General features: G+C 44.6%; 1 protein-coding gene and 1 pseudogene across 3 annotated transcripts in view; one reads left to right on the top strand and one right to left on the bottom strand.

Moving 5' to 3' along the window:
* Window positions 1–222: 222 nt before the first annotated feature.
* On the bottom strand, window positions 223–1,698 carry LOC136316958 (mRNA export factor-like; annotated as a pseudogene).
* A 9,382-nt stretch (window positions 1,699–11,080) lies between these two features.
* TLR8 (toll like receptor 8) overlaps window positions 11,081–17,742 on the top strand; it is a 36,354-nt gene continuing 29,692 nt past the window's right edge. For all 3 annotated transcript variants that reach the window (XM_066248863.1, XM_066248861.1, XM_066248862.1), the window contains exon 1: window positions 11,081–11,224. The gene's annotated coding sequence lies outside the window, so the exon portion shown is untranslated. The remainder of the gene's footprint in view (window positions 11,225–17,742) is intronic.

Below are 17,742 nucleotides of genomic sequence, written 5' to 3'. Positions count from 1 at the left end.
AAACCATTGTTGGGTGGGCACGATGCTTGGGTGTTTCTTGCCAGCTTCCTGCATACAAAGCTAAGCAATCAAAGATGATGGGATGCTCCCTTGCTGTTTTATAACATATATATATATATATAACATATATATAATATAACATATATATATATAAATATGCATATAACATTCCACAGACAGTGAATTTTTTTTTGACAGTCTTCAGAATGTTTTATTACAAAGTACAGTACAACATTCATAAAATGTTTCCCGGTGTCTCTATAACACACATTGCTGAACGAAGCACTGCAAACTAGCTGGCAGGGACCCACACGACTCTAACTTCAGTAATGACCTCAGTCCTTATAGTTACAGAGAACACCTGCAACGGGCAGTGGAATGGAGAGACAATAGTCACAAACTGCTGAACAATGACGTTGTTTCCCCCAGGGGTTGAAATGAACATCCATGGTTCACAACCCACCAAACACCGGGACGCAGATTCGTACAGACAAGCAGAGTGGAGAGAAAACACCTCCGAATAACCCAGTCTCCACTACTTCTTGTTCCTGGGTTTTAGCTCTTCGGCTGCATTCCGCAGGAAAATGTAATTTTTCTTTTGGGGATTATAAAATTCATGGCCCTTGGACCAGTCGTAGCTGGAAGCATAGGCAAATATGTTTCCATTGTGATTGAAGCAGCAAGCTGATACGGGCTGACCTAACTGGTCTGAAGTTTTTAGTTTTGTTCTGGCATCTCTGTCCCAAAAGCTGAATCTGCCATCAGATCCCACTGTGGCAAGTGTGCCGTGAACAGGATGGAATGCGATTCCATTGAGCGCATAGATGTCCTGAGGAGCTGAAGAATTGGTTCCGCTCGATCGGTGACATTTAAAGGTAAAGTTATCTTTGGCAGGGTTTGGAGGGCTGATGTAGTGAATGGCCACTCTGCCCTCAATACTTCCCAGGGCAAACCCAGTCGGCTTGTTCTGTTTGTCTTTAAAAATAGCCACACATCGATGCTGATGTTTCAGTGGGAGACTCTATCCTCCTGAACTCGGATGGTTGGTTCTCTGATAGACAATCAGTCCCCTCTCCGCAGTTGCCACCACGGCCATAGGGTACATCACATCGGCACAGTAACACCTCTCAGGGAGCTGCAGAACCATCATGGGATTGGAGGATCGTTTATCCCAAAACTTCAGAGTCTTATCCCAGCTCCTGGTCATCACACAGCTGTAGTTCGGTGCTTTGATCCAATGGATGGTTTTAAGAGGAGCATCATGCTGTGTGATCTGGCTCGCCTGGTTACTGTTAAGGTCCCACATTTTGGCAGTTTTATCACATGAAGCCATAAATACTTTGCTCCCATCGTCACTCCAGCAGACATCGAGCACGGGGCCAGTGTGCATCTGCTGGGTTTTTGGAATAGTCTGTCCACTGTCTTGAACTTCCCAGCAGCGAACATCGTTAGCCCACGATCCTGCAATAAGAAAGTTCCCCGGCAAGGTGGGTGGGCTAAAAGATAACCAATGCTATCATCAGGAGAGGATGTTACTTCAATATCCTTCTTAGGGTTGTGGTTATCTGTGGTTGCGCTGCCAAACATGCTGGTCCCACTAATTCCAAAACCCGAGGTTGTTCCAAACAGACTCATTTTGGTTTTGAGAGTCGCACTGTGGAGAGGAGCCGGCTGTGGGGACCAGAGGGACTCGGGAGGAGGCGAGGGCAAAATGGCGCGAAGTATCCTGAAATTTCTCCACAGCGGCGAAGGAAACCGTCCCAATTACTGTGGAAACATCGCGCCACAGTGAATATTTTAATTTTTTAGCATATAGTATCTGAGAGTTTTCTTCTAATTGTTTCTGCTTTGTATAAAGTATTTACTCAACATTTCATGTGCTATGTTTATATATTTCAAACGTTCTACTTAAAGGATGCCACTCAATTTGTTCGCTCTCCCATTCATTACACAGTCTCAATCACTTCCTGGTCTGTTCTCGCTTTATTTGGATTTAAGCCCATCAACTTTCCAGAAATGTCTCAGATACCCAGTGCTCATTTCTTTAAGCTTTTTTAAAAAATAGAATTTTTTATTTTCCATAATCTTCTTGCTACCATGAGAACGCTGACCACTTCCTGCTTAAAATTTCTGAGAAAAGTCCCCTTTTGTTGATCCAAGTTTCCATACACCCCCATTTCTGCTTTTTCCTGTGATCCTGCGAGAAGAAAATCCAAAAGTCTGGAGTGTGGCCAGCGCTGGTCTGCCTGAAACCGTGCCACGCTCCTCACCTGTAAGACTCAGAACAGCGTTCTTCCCTTCTTATCCCCTCCTCCTCCTGACATGTCCCCTGGCTCTGGGCACGGCGGGTCGCCACTGTCACACATGAGTCTATATTTTTCCCGATATAGACTGTTTTCATAAAACTTAACTTAAAAATCTCTGTTTAGAGAGACCATATCAAGATTTATATACAAAAGTATAAAGTGCTTTCTTCTGAGAATGTGATGGGCAAAGTTTATCTCTCCCTAAGGAAAGAAGGACAAGTCCTCATTCTTCCCCATTTCAGGAGCTGAGGTCAAAGTGTAAGAAGAAAAAGAGAAGACTCTCTCTAAACTACATTTTTTTGAGAGAGAGAAAGAGAGAGAGAGAGAGAGAGGCAGGAACATGGAGCTGTTCCTGTATGTGCCCTGACTGAGGATTGAACCCACAACCCTGTGCTCTGGGATGATGTTTCAACCAACTGAGCTAACTGGCCAGGTCTTATTGTTGTTGTTTATTGATCAACTTTTAAAGACACAGAGAGAGGAAGGGAGAAAGGGGGGAAGGGAAGCATTCATTTGTTGTCCCACTCGATCATGCCCTCATTGGTTGCTTCCTATGTGTGATCTGACCGAGGATCAAACCCACAACTTTGCTGTTTCGGGATGATGTTCTTAACTGACTGAGCTAACTGGCCAGGGTCTAAACTACTATTCTGAATCAACAATAAATGAATACAACTTCAATGAAATGATGTATACTAATAATTAATCTGCAAAGCATCATGGCATGCTTGGATTCTTCAAATGAGGAAGACTCTTCTTTTTAGAGCCTAAGAAATAAAACTTATAGCACTGACCAGGCAGTGGCACAGTGGATAGAGTGTTAGACTGGGATGCAGAGGACCCAGGGTTGAGACCCCGAGGTTTCCAGCTTGAGCGCGGGCTCATCTGGTTTGAGCAAGGCTCACCAACTTGAGCCCAAGGTTGCTGGCTTGAGCAAGGGGTCACTGGCTCTGCTGTAGTCCCCTGGTCAAGGCACATATGAGAAAGCAATCAATGAACAACTACGGTGCCAAACAAAGAGTTGATGCTTCTCATCTCCCTTCTTGTCTGTCTGTCCCTTTCTCTGTCTCTGTCACCAAAACAAAAGTAATAATAATAAAATAAAATAAAATAAATAAAACATAGATTTTCCACTCTTACGTATCTACCTTACCGAAGATAGAGTCCTTTCCTTTAGGGGCGCTAAAGATATCATTTCTAAGACTCATCTTTTAAGCACTCATAAGATAGTATAGAATGGAGTTATAAAATTTGTATTCTGTGACCTGTGGTGGCGCAGTGGATAAAAGCGTCAACCTGGAACGCTGAGGTTGCCGGTTCGAAACCCTGGGCTTGCCTGGTCAAGGCACGTATGGGAGTTGATGCTTTCTGCTCCTCCCCATTCTTTCTCCCTTTCTCTCTCTCTCTAAAAAAAAAGAATGAATAAAATCTCAAAAAAAAATTTGTATTCTGCATTATGTAGATGCAGTATTTAGCTGTCAACCACATTTATTCATTCACATCTCATTCAGTCAGTTAATAAACATTTACTGTGTGTTGCCCATGAACCAGGCACAGTGCTGGGAGCTGAGGGGACACCGGTGAGCAAATATAGAAATGCTCCCTGTTCTCCCAGAATGTCTTCAGAAACCCATTAACCAGATAACCACATTGAGGGAGAGTCAAGTGCTCTGAAGGAAAGGGAGAGTGTCTTCTAAGATTATATCATTCTCATCACAACTCAGAACTAAATCAGATTGAAGGGGGAGGGGTAGTCTGCCTAAGGAAGGCCACGGGAGCTGAGGAGCAAAAATAAGTTAACCGAACAAGACCACACTGAAAGAGGACTTACCTGTGGTGAGAGATCATGAGTGTAGCTTTGTCATAGTCAATTTGGCAGGTTTCCTAAATCCAAAGTGGAGATGCCGAGTCCGTAGTTGGCCAAAGTCTATGGAGCTCAAGGAGAAGAGCTAAGCTAGAGATATGTGTTGGGGCAAAATGTATCCTCAGGGCTTCAAACTGCCCCCTCCCAACCCTTCCATCATGTTAGCACGTGATGAACTGTACTTAACCTTTAAGTTGGCCAAGCAGGAGCCCATTACCAATGAGGCAGGAGGCGAAACAGCATAAGGAGCCCGTTACCAATAGAGATAATAACCAAAACAGAAGAATACCACAAGCCAGGCCAGAGGCCTGGTAACCAGCATCAACAGAAACTGCCAGGAGGAGGCAGCAGAGTATAAAACTAACTCTCTCCCCTGCCCGGCGCTGACTCTCTTATGGGACTCAGCCCACCTACACCCGGTGTTGCAATAAATCCTGTTTGCTACACTTTGGCCTCTGCATGGTTGATGCAAATTCTTCTGCGTCTGTCCAGGACCTTTCAATATGTAGTTAAGTCTCCTGCGGTAATGACAATAATGGCCACCTAGAGCAGAGATGATGTAGTCTAGGGCTTTGCTACTTCAACTGTGGTCCCTGGACCAGTTACATCGGCATTTCCTGGGAGTGCATCAGACACAAGGAATCTCGGCCCCACATCACACCTGCTAAATCAGAGTCTGAACTTTAACAAGAGACCCAGGTGTTTCCCAAGCATGTCACAGTTTGAGAAGCACTGCTCTGCAGTAGACTCACCCAACCTCAGCACTATTGGCTTTCAGGGCAGAGAAGTCTTTGCTGGGGCTGGGAGTGGGATGGTGAGGGGAGAGCTGTCCTATGCACTATAAGACGTCTAGCTGCGTCCCTGTCCTCTACCCACTAGATATCAGGACCAACACTCACCCCCCAAGTTCTGAAGTTGTGACAACCAAAATACATGCCAAATGTCCTTTGGGGGACAAAACACATTGCCTTGTAGTTGAGAACCCTGACTAGGGGCAGGATAAAAAGAAAAGATGATTGGAATTGAGCTTTGAATACTTGCATCTTTTACAGCTGGTAGGAGGGAAGGTGGAAAAAGAAAAGGAGAAAGAAGAAAACCCAGGAGAGCAGTGTCTAAGAAATCCAGGAAGCGAGGACAATGAGGACAGTGTCATGTGCTGCTCAGATGAGATGAAGATGAGGAATGCGAGTACCTATTTAATTTAGAGAACTGGAAGTTCCTGGTGACCTGAGAAGGAGCTCTGTTGGCAGAGAGGAGGTGCTAAAATCAGACCCGACAGGTCGGGAGTTGCAGAAACCCAGACTGTGTGTCGAGTTCTTGTTACTCAGCATGGCTCCCTGACCAGCAGTGGCAGCAGCCTTTGGAAGCTTGTTAGAAATTCAGAATCCCGGTCTTTCCCTACACTTGCTGAATCAGAAGCTACATTTGTATGAGAACCCTGGGTTCCCAGGTGATTCCTACATCCATTAAAATTTAAGAAGCAAAAGGTAAGTCTTCAAACCAGTCCGGTAGTGGAGAAGAGGAAACTTACATTGTGCAATTGCATATACAACTGGTTTACTACATGTGACTGCCTTAACTATGTTTGCCTTCTATAAATAGATCTAAAAGAAGCACAGATGGTTGAACATTGAGGACATTCAAACAGGAAAATGTGCAATTTACAAAGTCAGAACTCAGAACTCAGGTTGCACTGCTATTTTTGAGACACTTGCTAGATTCAACATTTCATGATTTTATTCAAACCTCAAGTGCAATTGTTACCCAACACTTTTATCCAGGCAGTTCGTGCCCACGAATAAAGGAAACTGTGTTGCCACTAACTGGCTTTTATAAAAGAAGAATATCAGTATAGTTTAGTGTAAACAGAATCTTAATGTTTATATTAATTGTTTTTATGCCAGTCAGCATATATGTATTACTCAAGTACTCATTTTCACACACACACACCCCGCCAGGTCTACTGAGGTATAGCTGACAGATAGAAATTGTACATGTTTAAGGTGTAGAACAGGACGGTCTGATATATGTATATATTATGAAATGATTACCACAATCATTAACACGTCTATCATCTAACGTAGTTAGCATGGGGGGGGGAACCACTATTTTAGCAAATTTCAAGTGTACAATCCAGTATTAACTATGAGCACCATGCTGTACATTAGATCCTCAAAATTTATTCATCTTATACTAAAAGTCTGTACCCTTTGACCGCCATTTCCCCATTTTCCTCATTCACCCACCCCCACCCAGTACCTAGTAACCACCATTCTTCGCTCTGGTTCTATGAGTTTGACATTTTTAGATTACACATGTAAGTAAGATCATACAGTATTTGTCTTTCTCTGTCTGGCTTATTTCACTCAGCATAATGTCCTCCAGATTCATCCATACTTTTGCAAATGGCAGGATTTCCACTGAATGGTTGAATAATATTCCATTGTATATACCCCACATTTTCTTTATCCATTCATCCTAAATAGACACTAAGCTTGTTTCCATATATCTTGGCTATTGCGAATAAAGCTGCAGTAAACCAGGAGGGCAGATATCTCTGCGAGATACTGACTTCATTTCTTTTGGATATATAACTCGTAGTGAAATTTCTGGATTATATGGTAGTTCTAGTTTTAATTCTTTTGAGGACCCTCCATACTCTTTTCCCGACATCTGCACAATCTGCACACTCCCACCAACAGTGCAGGAGTGTTCCCTTTCCTCCATACTTTCGCCTACACTTGTTAGCTTTTCTCTTTTTGGTAATAGCCATCCTGCCAAGTGTGAGGTGATATCTCATTGTGGTTTTGATTTGTATTTCTCATGATTAGCAGTGTTTAGTGCCTTTTCATATACTTGTTGGCCATTTGTGTCTTCTTTGGAAAAATAAAGTTCCTATTCAGTTCCTATGTCCATTTTTTCCTTTGTTCTTTTTTGCTATTGAGCTGTATGAGTTCCTTATATATTTTGGATATTAACCCCTAATCAGATATATGGCTTGAAAATGTCTTCTCCCATTCTGTAGGTGGCCTTTACGTTTTCTTGATTGTTTACTTTGCTGTGCAGAAGCTTTCTAGGGTGATGTAGATCCATTTGTTGGTGATTGTTGCTTTTGTTGCCTGTGCTTTTGGTAACATATTCCATAAAATAATTGCCAAGACCAAGGAGCTTTTCTCCTGTTTTCTTCAGGGAGTTTTCTGATTTCAGGTCCTACATTTAAGTGTTTAATCCACGCAAACACTCAGGTGGAAGAAAACCTTGTCCCATCAATAACAAGGGTTAGAACTGCAGAAGCAGATTCCCAGGATGTGGCTAGTACCAGGATATCCCAGAGGGAGGTATCTTTATTGTGGGACAGTCCCGAGGTTCAGAGGTCAACTTCCCCATCTGTTAGAGTGGTTCTTAACCTTACTTGTACCTTGAATTACCTGGGGAGCTTTAAAAATCCCTGTGCATGACCCCCCCACCCCCATGCAGATTCTGATTAATTGGTCTTTTGTAATCTGGACTTTTGGATTTTAAAGCTCACAGATACTTCCAGTATGTCAGCAAAGTTGAGATCTCAGCTCGCTGAGTGGGTCTCAACTTCATTGGCTTCACTGGCTCCAGGTCAATAGATTTGAGTCCTGACAGCTGCATTAAATAAGAACCAGCTGGTCCCCATGCAAGTTCTATGAAGACAGAGCTCCGCACAGCCCTGCCCTGGGCCCAGTTGATAACTCTAGGTGCTGGGCTTACACTGGGAGGCAGAGGAATCTTTGAGCAGGTCATCTTTTTTCCTTCCTTCCCATTCAGACTGACCTCAAGCTCTGTGCACGTTGCCTCGGGGGATGTGTGGAGTAAGTTGTTTGGATCTTGTCTTCTAAGGGCCTAATGGGATCTTGGGGCTGCTCCTTCTCCCTTTTGGAGAGGGAAGGGAAGAGGAAAAGGGAGAAAAGAAACAGGAGGGAGGGCTCGGGAGGTCTGTTGGTTCTGAGCAAAGAGCGAAACCCGCCACCTTTACGTGGAGAACGATTAAGAAATGGATCGTGCGTACATGCGCATGCGCACACATCACCCTGGTGTGTCCCGACAGCAAACCCAGCAACTCTGCGCAACCCGCGGGAGGCGAGGATCCCCGGTTCCCTGAAGGTCTGAGCGAAGCTTCGGGGGCGTCAGGTAAGAGAAAAGCTCAAAGACGGAAAGGGAACTGAGATACGAAGTAAAGTCGGCTTTTGTACATTGCAGTCGGTAGACCGAGTCACACCAGGGACGTTAGAGACGTGTTTGGTTATTCGCACATCTCTCACCTGGCTATATTTCTCTTATTTTATTTTCTCAACATCTATCTGGGTAATTGGATATGGAATATACATTGGGAAGTCTGAGCTTTATTTCATGTTGTTTATAATTTTATGAAGTTGACCTTTCTCTAGTTCACACTTAGGTGACATTATCTATTCCCAAATGGGGGGGGGGGGCTTATTGTGTTTGCCTTTCTTAAATCCTCAACACTTTGAGACCCTTAGGGCAAATTGTCAGTAGATGTTGTTTTTATTTGGAACTTTGGGTTACCTTAAATGAAACGGTCCCCCAACCAGGAATAAAACTTTTATACATGTGTAGATTTCATGAACTTTTACAGAAATTAAGAATTTTTATGCTCGCTTTATCCTGTACATTATCATGCAATGACCAGTCTGCCTATTCAGAAAGCTCAAAGTACTGGACGGGGTGCGCCACCTGGTGGCAGGATGGTTATTCATTCCTTTGCCGTTTGCTTGGATCTGCGAAGAGTAATTTCTGACCCTGAGGCGTTTCTGGAGTCCCTTGGGATGCAGGTGCAGAAAGGAAGAAACAAACGTGGGTTTCTCTAACTCTAAAAGCACTATTTTTGAGAGAGATGGAGATTGGGACGAGAGGTTTAGCAGGAAAGAGGAACAGCGTGTTGGGGTGGGGGGACAGAGGAGAGGAGGGACACTTGGGATCGCAAGGAGTCACGTGAAGGCCCCACGCGGTCTTCCTCTTCTGGCAGCCCTGGGCCTCAGACCGCGCAGGCTATTGTCATGCTCTCAGCGTGCCCTCGTGTATGTGAATTAAGTGCTGTCCCCGCCCCTTCCTGCACATTTTCAGCCTGTGGGATTGACACCCTCCACCCCAGCCAGATGTGCACCCAGCCCATAGCCTCACCTCCTACATCTCAAAGAAATCCGAGGCCCCCTCAGCGGGCACATCTTCAGATCCCGTCCACTCTGACTTCAGAAGACGTTTTCTGTGACCATCCCTAGACCATCTCGCAGGAACAAGATTCTTCCGCTAACGAGACTATCCACCAAGAAGCCCACCCTATTCCCCAGGGAGCGCTGGCCCTCCCTTGGTGTCCCTTCCGCTTGAAAGTGAAACCCACTCCAGCCCTGCTCCTGGGGTCTCTCTTTTGCACCAGCTTGGGAAACACACTTCATCGCATGGCCAACCATTCTCTTCTACTCTGCTGCTGCTCCTCCTCACCCGAGGGCACTTCTTTTAAAATTATCTTCCATAAGAAATGATGACATACTGCCATTTACAACAACACAGATGGACCTTGAGATTTTATTTTTTATTTTTTGCCAGAGAGAGACAGACAGGGACAGGGAAGAGAGAAGGGAAGCATCAATTCTTTGTTGCAGCATCCTAGTTCGTTGATTGCTTTCTCTTGCGTGCTATGATTGGGGGGAAGGGGTAGTGCTAGAGCAGAGCCAGTGACCCCTTGCTGGAGCCAGCGACCTTGGGCTTTTAGTCAGCACTCTTTGGGCTCAAGCCAGTGACCTCCTAGTTTCAAATATGAGTCCTCAGCATCCCAGGCCAACACTCTTATCTACTGTGCCACTGCCTGGTCAGGCTTTTTATTATACTGAGTGAAATAAGTAAATCAGAAAAAGCTAAGAACTGTATGGTTTCACACAGAGGTGGGATATAAAACTGAGACTCATGGACACTGATAAAAGTGAAGTGGGTAATGGGGGGGAGTGTGGGGCGAAGGAATAAAGAGGGACAAATACACAGTGACAGAAAATGATGTGACTCTGGGTGATGGGCTCACAACACAACCAACAGTTCAAATGCTATAGAGATGTTTACCTGAAACCTACGTGCTCTTATTGATCAATGTCACCCCATTAAATGTAATTTTCTAAATAAAATTATTTTTCCTCCAAAGAGGTTTGTTGTGGCATTGCTTGTAATTTCAAAAAATTAGGACAAACCCAAATCTCAGCCAGTAGGAGCTTCATTAAACGAAACATTACATCTATACAATATATACAGCACAGACATTAAAAACAAGCAAGCAAACAAACAAACACGACAGGTCTGCAGATCCAAGACCGTGCAGCAAATGGCGCAGAAAAGCACATATCATATAACCCCTTTTATTTTCAGAGAATTCTATTTATAATGGTATGACAGTTTGTACATAGGAAAACTCTGGACATACACTGACCTGTTAATAATGGCTACCTTTGACAAGTGGAATTTGGAGGGCTTTCATCTTATATCTTTCTGAATTTGAATATTTAGAACTACATAATATTATAATCAGAAAACCTTTAAATATAGAAAACGTCCCTTAATTCTACCAGCATCACACTCCGCATCTTCCTTTCATTTTCCCAGCGCTTACCCCCTGGGAAGTGCACAGGGCCGCTCGATGGGTCAAACAGCCCTCGGACTCAGAAGGTTACAGTTTGGTAGAAGATGGAAAATGGACCCACCAAAATATAACCCAGGGCAGAATGTGACGAGTTGAGCAGAGCTTTTGGTTCAATGTGGGCAAATTACTGAACCTTTGCACACCTGCTTCCTCCTCTGAAACCGGAAATGATGCGGACCACCCAGGATGCGTGTGAGATGTAAACAGGCCCAGCCTTTGATGGGTGCCTGGTGCGGAGAAGCTCAAATAGCACAACGGGCGGGCGTGGAGGCCTGAGAACTGAGACAGGTCACACCTGCTGACGAAGTGCGGCTGCGTCCCAGGTGCTCGTCGCTGGAAGGCACTCACAGGAGCGCCGAGTGCCAGCTCCAGTGGTTTCCAAAGGTGGGTGAAGCCGGGACTTGTCCAGGAACAGCTGGAGGCATTGCAAGGAGCTAAGGGCAGTCATCTCAACTGAAGGGCAGGACTGAGGTCCAAGAATATTGAGAGGAAGAGTTGGGAAAGATTGGGTCTGGATTTCGAGGAAACGTGCACCCAGCTCGAGGGTCTGTGCTTAGGGTGGCTCGAGCCAAGATAATGGAACTCATTGGGGAAAGCGAGTCCCTTGTCCTGGGGTTGCTGCTAAGTGAGGAGGAGTGACATGTCTGATCTTACCCCTCACTACTGTTTAACCCCTTATAACCTGGCTTTTGGTTCCACCACACTGTCAAAACTGTTTTCTTGAGTATCACCTTCTCTTTGCCAAATTTGGCGACTTTTTCTAGGCCCCTGGGATCCTTTGGTTGTTGGGAAGTTGGAGAGCGGTGCAGAGTACAGCTCTGGAGCCAGAGTAACCTGTCTTAACCACCTTGTGCTTCAGTTTCGTCCCATGAAAAATAGGAGTCGCCACAGTCCCTACATCACAAGGTCCCTGGACAGAGAAATGAGTGAAGTGAGTTAGCTCTACTTTAATGGTCAGCTGTGGCTCTGTGTCGGGAGCCGATCCACAACTGCTGGCTGACAAGGTCACAGCAGGAGAAGACCCACAACTGCTGGCTGACAAGGTCACAGCAGAAGAAGACCAAAAACTGCTGATTGACAAAGTCACTGCAGTGAAGACCAATGGCTGCGGGGTGACAAAGTCACCACAAAGGATAGGCACAACGATTCTCCCCCCTTTGACTTTTTGAATTAATCTGGCCTTATATCCCCCCTTTTCTGGGTGTGTGCTGTTATTTGTGGCACAGGGATAATAGTACCGTGCTTTCCCTGTAGATTCGTAGTGATTTCTTTGGAAATGAGACAGAGGGTGTGAGTTCCACAGAAAAGCCTGTAAGCCCCTTGAACTGGGCTCATAGACATAAGAGGCTGGCTATGATATCCCTCGTAAAGGGTTAAGTCTGTAGGAGAATTCCTTCTTAATCATGTTAAAAAGAATAAATTGTGACTTAGGAGGCAGTGGCTGTGCACAGAGCACCCTTCGGCCTTCACTTAACATTTTTTCCTCCCTAGACTTTTCATGTGATAAGTAGAGAAACCTTCCTTTCTTCCTGCTTATTTGATCTGCAAATAGTGGTATATTCTGAGAAGAATAGAGTCAGAACTTAACTAGTGTTTAAATAAAATGTAGGAAGTAATAACAGTTAATGTCTTGTGTTGCTGCTGGGCTATCTTGCAAGTGCACTCTGCATATCTTTGGGTGAAAGCTATCCTTAATGTTATGTTAATTTCTTTAGAGGCAAGCCTTTCAGAATCTTGTAGGACACTGCATAAACTCAAGGCCATTTACCTGAGCAAGCGGTGGTCCATTGTTAGTCGTCTGCTAAATCTCTCTCTGCCCCTTAACTCACAACAAACTAATACTTTAAAAGTTTTTACTGATGTTGTTATTCAAGTTATTTTGAATGATTTGCTACCTGGTTTGTGACTCATAGATGTAAATTAACTGTTATCCAGAAACATGAAAACATAGTGAAACAAAAGCAATAATTAACACCATGTGATTGTAACTCGGTGTGTGTGTATAAAAAGGGAGCTATACTAGCATTGAGCAGAGATGCCTGGCAGTAAATGCTAACCGGAGAATAAAGAGAAAGAAAAGAATTCGGCTCTCTCACTCCATTTTCGCCGACGCTGTCTCCTCCTGTGGGACCCCTGGATCCCCCCGCCGGGGCTGGACCCCGGCAGCTCTGCAACACTTCCTTTTCTTATTCTCCGTTCTCTCTATCTCTCCCTCCCTTAACTTCAGAAACATTGAGCAGGCTTCTCCTAGCCCACAGCCCCTGGGCTGGGAACACAGGGAGAAAGTGATAAGGTGCCTGCCCACAGGAAGTACCCAGTCCACAGTGGGGTACATGGCAGGCGCTCAATGAATGATCAGAGTTTGGAAAGAGGTACGCAGAGGATGGTGTGGCCCTTTGCAAGTGCAGAGCCCAAGCAAGGCCAGAGTGGGGCTGGTTCAGACCCAGCATCTCGGAGTTGATGAAGTCCACTCTGAGTCCTGGGGGCTCACAGGAGGTAGCCACGTTTTGGTGGAGGGGTGAGATGGGAGCAATGTGAGAGAGTGCCCAGAGGTGTGTGTGAGTGGGACATGGAAGAGGAAATTCAAGTGGCTTTTAAAGGCTGGAATATTGGGTCAGAGGGGGACTTGGTTTCTGAAGAGCTCGTCAGAAAGTGTCTCGTTGGTAGGGCTGAGAAAGTTAGCTTTATCCTGAAGGCAATGGCAAGCCCTCTGAGGAGCTTTTATAAAGGGGGATTGGCAGTGAGGTGTTGAGAGATGCCGTCTAGTAAAACCAGCTTCTTGTCCCTAATCTTTGCCATACTGGTCAGTCCTGATTCACCCTTTCCTCGGGTGACTCTTCTTCTGGCTCCTTTGGCAGCTCTGTTTCCATCCCCCTCATTCAACAATGAATTTTCGCGGAGCCCTCACTGTAGGCCAGGCCCTGTGCAAGGAATCACTTTGCAAAGTTCAGGTTGGCGGACCTGATGCACTAGTAGGCCGAACATTGAGACTCAGGTGTTTGGAGACAGAGAAAGGTTTATTCCGATTTAGACGGGAGAGCAAGATCTCTCAAATTCTCTCTCTGAAAAGCAAAAGTAGGGAGTTTTTATGCTGCTAGGGAGTAGGGCAGCGGGGGCTCCAGGGGACTGAGAGAGACCGCTGTGTCACTTTCGTCACAGATACAGTCATCCCTCGCCATATTGCAGTTCACTTCTCGTGGTCTCACTGTATTGCGGATTTTTAAATTGTATAGATCTAATTTTGTATCGCAGATTTTTTGCTATATCATGAGATGTTGTGGTATATAGATATTTTTTCTATATTTATTATTTTAATTATTTTTGCAGTAAAATAAGCATAGGAAGTGTTTATAAGAGTGTGGGAAAGGTTTATAAGAGTGTGGGGAGGGTTTATAAAGCCTTAAAATATATATAAATAATAAAATAAATATAAGGTTGCTGATTTGTGAATTTTCGCCTATTGTGAGGGGTCTGGAACCCAACCCCCGTGATAGACGAGGGACCACTGTAATGCTTTTTCCGTCAGACTCCTGTAGCCCTGGAGTTCTTTCCGCCTGCTTGGCAAAGAAACAGTACATCAGCACAAAATTCGATTGTGAGAACAAGGGTGCTGGGCTGAAGAACCAAGATTCTGCAAAATATCTCATAATTGTGTGTCAATGACGTTATCTTTAAAGCAAAAAGCAGAAACTAGCAATCTTGTGACTATCACCATTTAAGCTATCGTTGCTTTGTGCTTAACTAGCTATATTTTTCTACTATCTCGGGCAAAGTGTACTTGTAAACATTTCTCCAGAAACCTGCTTTACAGGTAGACTTATGGTACATGATTAACAAACTTTCTTAATTTTGACTATGAGCTACGTGACAACCAAAACAGTTGAAACATTCAGTTAAAGCCTATACCTATGTCCTAGTTAAGAATTAAATCGTTTAGTTCTATCTGCCCAAAATTCTAGGGGCATTAAAATCACAAAGGGCTCCACTACTTGAATGTCCACACTTTCTGCCTTTGCTTTTCCTAGGAAGAATCTTTGTTTTTCTCTGTTTTAAGCAAGAAATTTTACATATATTTGCATATATGTGCTTATATAGAGAATACTAACCTTTCTCACTTTACATAGTCATTTATTTTATTTATTTTTAAATTGATTTTTGAGAGAGAGAAAGCCAGTGAGGAGGGAGGAGCAGAAAGCCTCAACTCCCATACGTGCCTTGACCGGGCAAGCCCAGGGTCTTGAACCCGTGACCTCAGCATTCCAGGTCGATGCTTTATCCACTGCTCCACCACAGGTCAGGCCATTTAATTTTTAATTTTTAAGTAAACCTTTTATTTTAGAATAGTTTTAGATTTACAGAAAGGTTGCAAAGACAGAACAGAGTTCCTGTATATCCCACACCCAGTGTCCCCTGTTGGTAGCATCTTATATTACTGTCATGCATTTGTCACCACTAGTAAAGCAACATAGCTCCATTATTAAACTCCATACTTTGTTCAGTTTTTATTAGTTTTTCCTCAGTGTTCCGAATATCACATTAGATTTAGTTCTCATGTCTCCTTGGGTTCCTATGAGCTGTGACAGTTACTGATTTTCCTTGTTTTGATGACCCTGACAGTTTTGAGGAGTCCTGGTCAGATGTTTTGTCATGCACCTGTCCAGCTGGGTTTTTCTGATGATTTTCTTATGAGGGGCCTGGTGTTATGGGTTTTGAGGAGGAAGACCCACAGAAGTGACGTGCCATTCTTGACAGATCATATCAGTGGTGCCTGTTAATCCACAAAATTGTTTTATATTCATGCATCGGTATCTATATTAAGCTACATATGGGTTTATACTGATGTCTCCAGCTCCAACCCAGTGCCACTCCGCTTTGCATGAGCTCTATTTTTGACCAAGCCCTGTTGTACCTTTATAAAGACTCCCCCTCCACCCACTTCACCCACTGATGAGCACGGCTGACACTTAAAGCTTTACAAGCTAGAAAAACATTTCCATCTGACTTGTAGGCGCGGTGGAACAATCACACAGGATGGTCTTGCTTCATCAACCAGCTCATTCAGCTGTGGCCCGTTAGTTCACACTGCCGCCCACTGTCCCTCCAGCCTGCCCTTGAAGGCCTCCCAGTCTGTCAGGCAGTCTTCGTGCTCTTCTCAGAGGCATTTCTGCCCATGATACGCTGGGGCTCAGAGACAGCCAGGACAGCTGTCTCCAGCCCTCTCAGCCTCCACGCTCTCATATAGGAGAGGGTCATGAGAACTATAGAAATCAACTAATTTCAAACAAGTCCCAGGCCTGCCACCTGCTGCCTGACACAGGACTTGGCTGACCCGAGATCCAAACAGATCTCAAGGAGCTTCCAGACAAAGGAGATTCCTGCAGAGATTGGTTAATAGCTACTCGCGCACACCTTGTCGTTTACCCAGACCAGAGGGAAAACAGACCTCAAAATATATGTTGTAAAGGTTCAATCCCAACCTTTTCCCACTCTCTACTTCCCCATACCAGCGATTTTCCATGGAAACTACAAACATATAAGCTCAACCTCTAGACATGGTATTGGGTCCTGTACATTATCAGGCAATGGCCAGTCTGCCTATTTAGAAAGTTCAAAATACTGGACGGGGAGCGCCACCTTAACCTCTTGCCTGGCTTGCATCTTGGATTCTTTCCTGCAAGAAGCCAAGAATCGTCTTGGCTCAGGGCTTGCGTCTATCCTGCTCTCATGCCATGGCAGTGAGGAATATTCTAGACACTGCCCCTTCTCACAGTTCCAGATGGGGTATGAGGAGGAAGTTTTCTCTAAAACTTGTCTAGGGGTTCTGAGTTTCTTCTGCCCTTGAATTTACTCCACTCCAACCCAACTAGCATCTCTCTCTGTTGCTCTGCTCTCGGACCATCTAAGCATGATGTCGTCCAAGGAAAGGAAATACTGTTTTGTGTGTTGTCTCATATATTTCATACATTTAGAACAGGGCTACAGCTTTTGAAACTGCTCCTTTTTTTCAGCTCTGCCACGCCAACCTGTCCCCAAAGCACTGACTACCTCCTAGCCCACTTCGTGCTTGGGGTGGGGGGTCAGTTAGGAGGATCATGTATCTGTGTATTTTGAGTGGGGTGCTTCTCTGCCTCACTAATCTCATTTGGTCTGGGAATATCTGTCAAAACCTAAATTTGCTTTGATGACTTGGAGCAAGTATTTTATTTATTTATTTACTTATTTATTTATTTTCATTTATTCATTTTAGAGAGATGGAGAGAGGAAGAGAAAGAGAAATATTGATTTGCTCTTCCACTTATTTATGCATGCATTAGTTGCTTCCTATATATGTTCTGACTGGAGATTGAACCCACAACCTTGGTGTTTTGGGACAACATTCTAACCGACTGAGCTACCTGGCTAGGGCCTGGAGCAGCAGGTATTAATGTCAGCATATACGCAGTCCATCAGCCAACAGATAAACTTGATGATTGCGATGAAATTTTAACAAAAGAGGTGGAGAGTAAGAACAAAGGGTTGATGGCAGCCAGAAAACCCACCCCCAGCTTCTTCTTAAACAGCTGACTGATAACTCCATACTGTTTGGCTTTTCACTGCGGGCACTTGTGAAGGGGAAGGTTGAGAGAACCTGAGAGTGGAAGTGCAGCAGTGAGAGTTCCGGTGCCCCTCTCTCCCACCATTGCAGTCTTGACCTCTGGCTCTAGTTCCCTCATCCATGAAATGAGGGGGCATCTCCAGCCTACAGAGTGCTATGTTTTTTTTGGGGGGGGTTGTGATAGCTTGGCCAATTATTTGGGAGACAGTGACTTCAGGAAACAAAGGAATGAGGTACAACTGATGGCAGGACCCAGATTTTCAGATAATTGCTCTGCAGCCCGGGACTGGCTCAAATGGAACGTGCA

The sequence above is a fragment of the Saccopteryx bilineata genome, chromosome X (assembly GCF_036850765.1).
Source record: "Saccopteryx bilineata isolate mSacBil1 chromosome X, mSacBil1_pri_phased_curated, whole genome shotgun sequence".
NCBI lineage: Eukaryota > Metazoa > Chordata > Mammalia > Chiroptera > Emballonuridae > Saccopteryx > Saccopteryx bilineata.
Note: the sequence above shows the minus strand (reverse complement) of the source record. Positions and strands in the feature narration are given on the sequence as shown.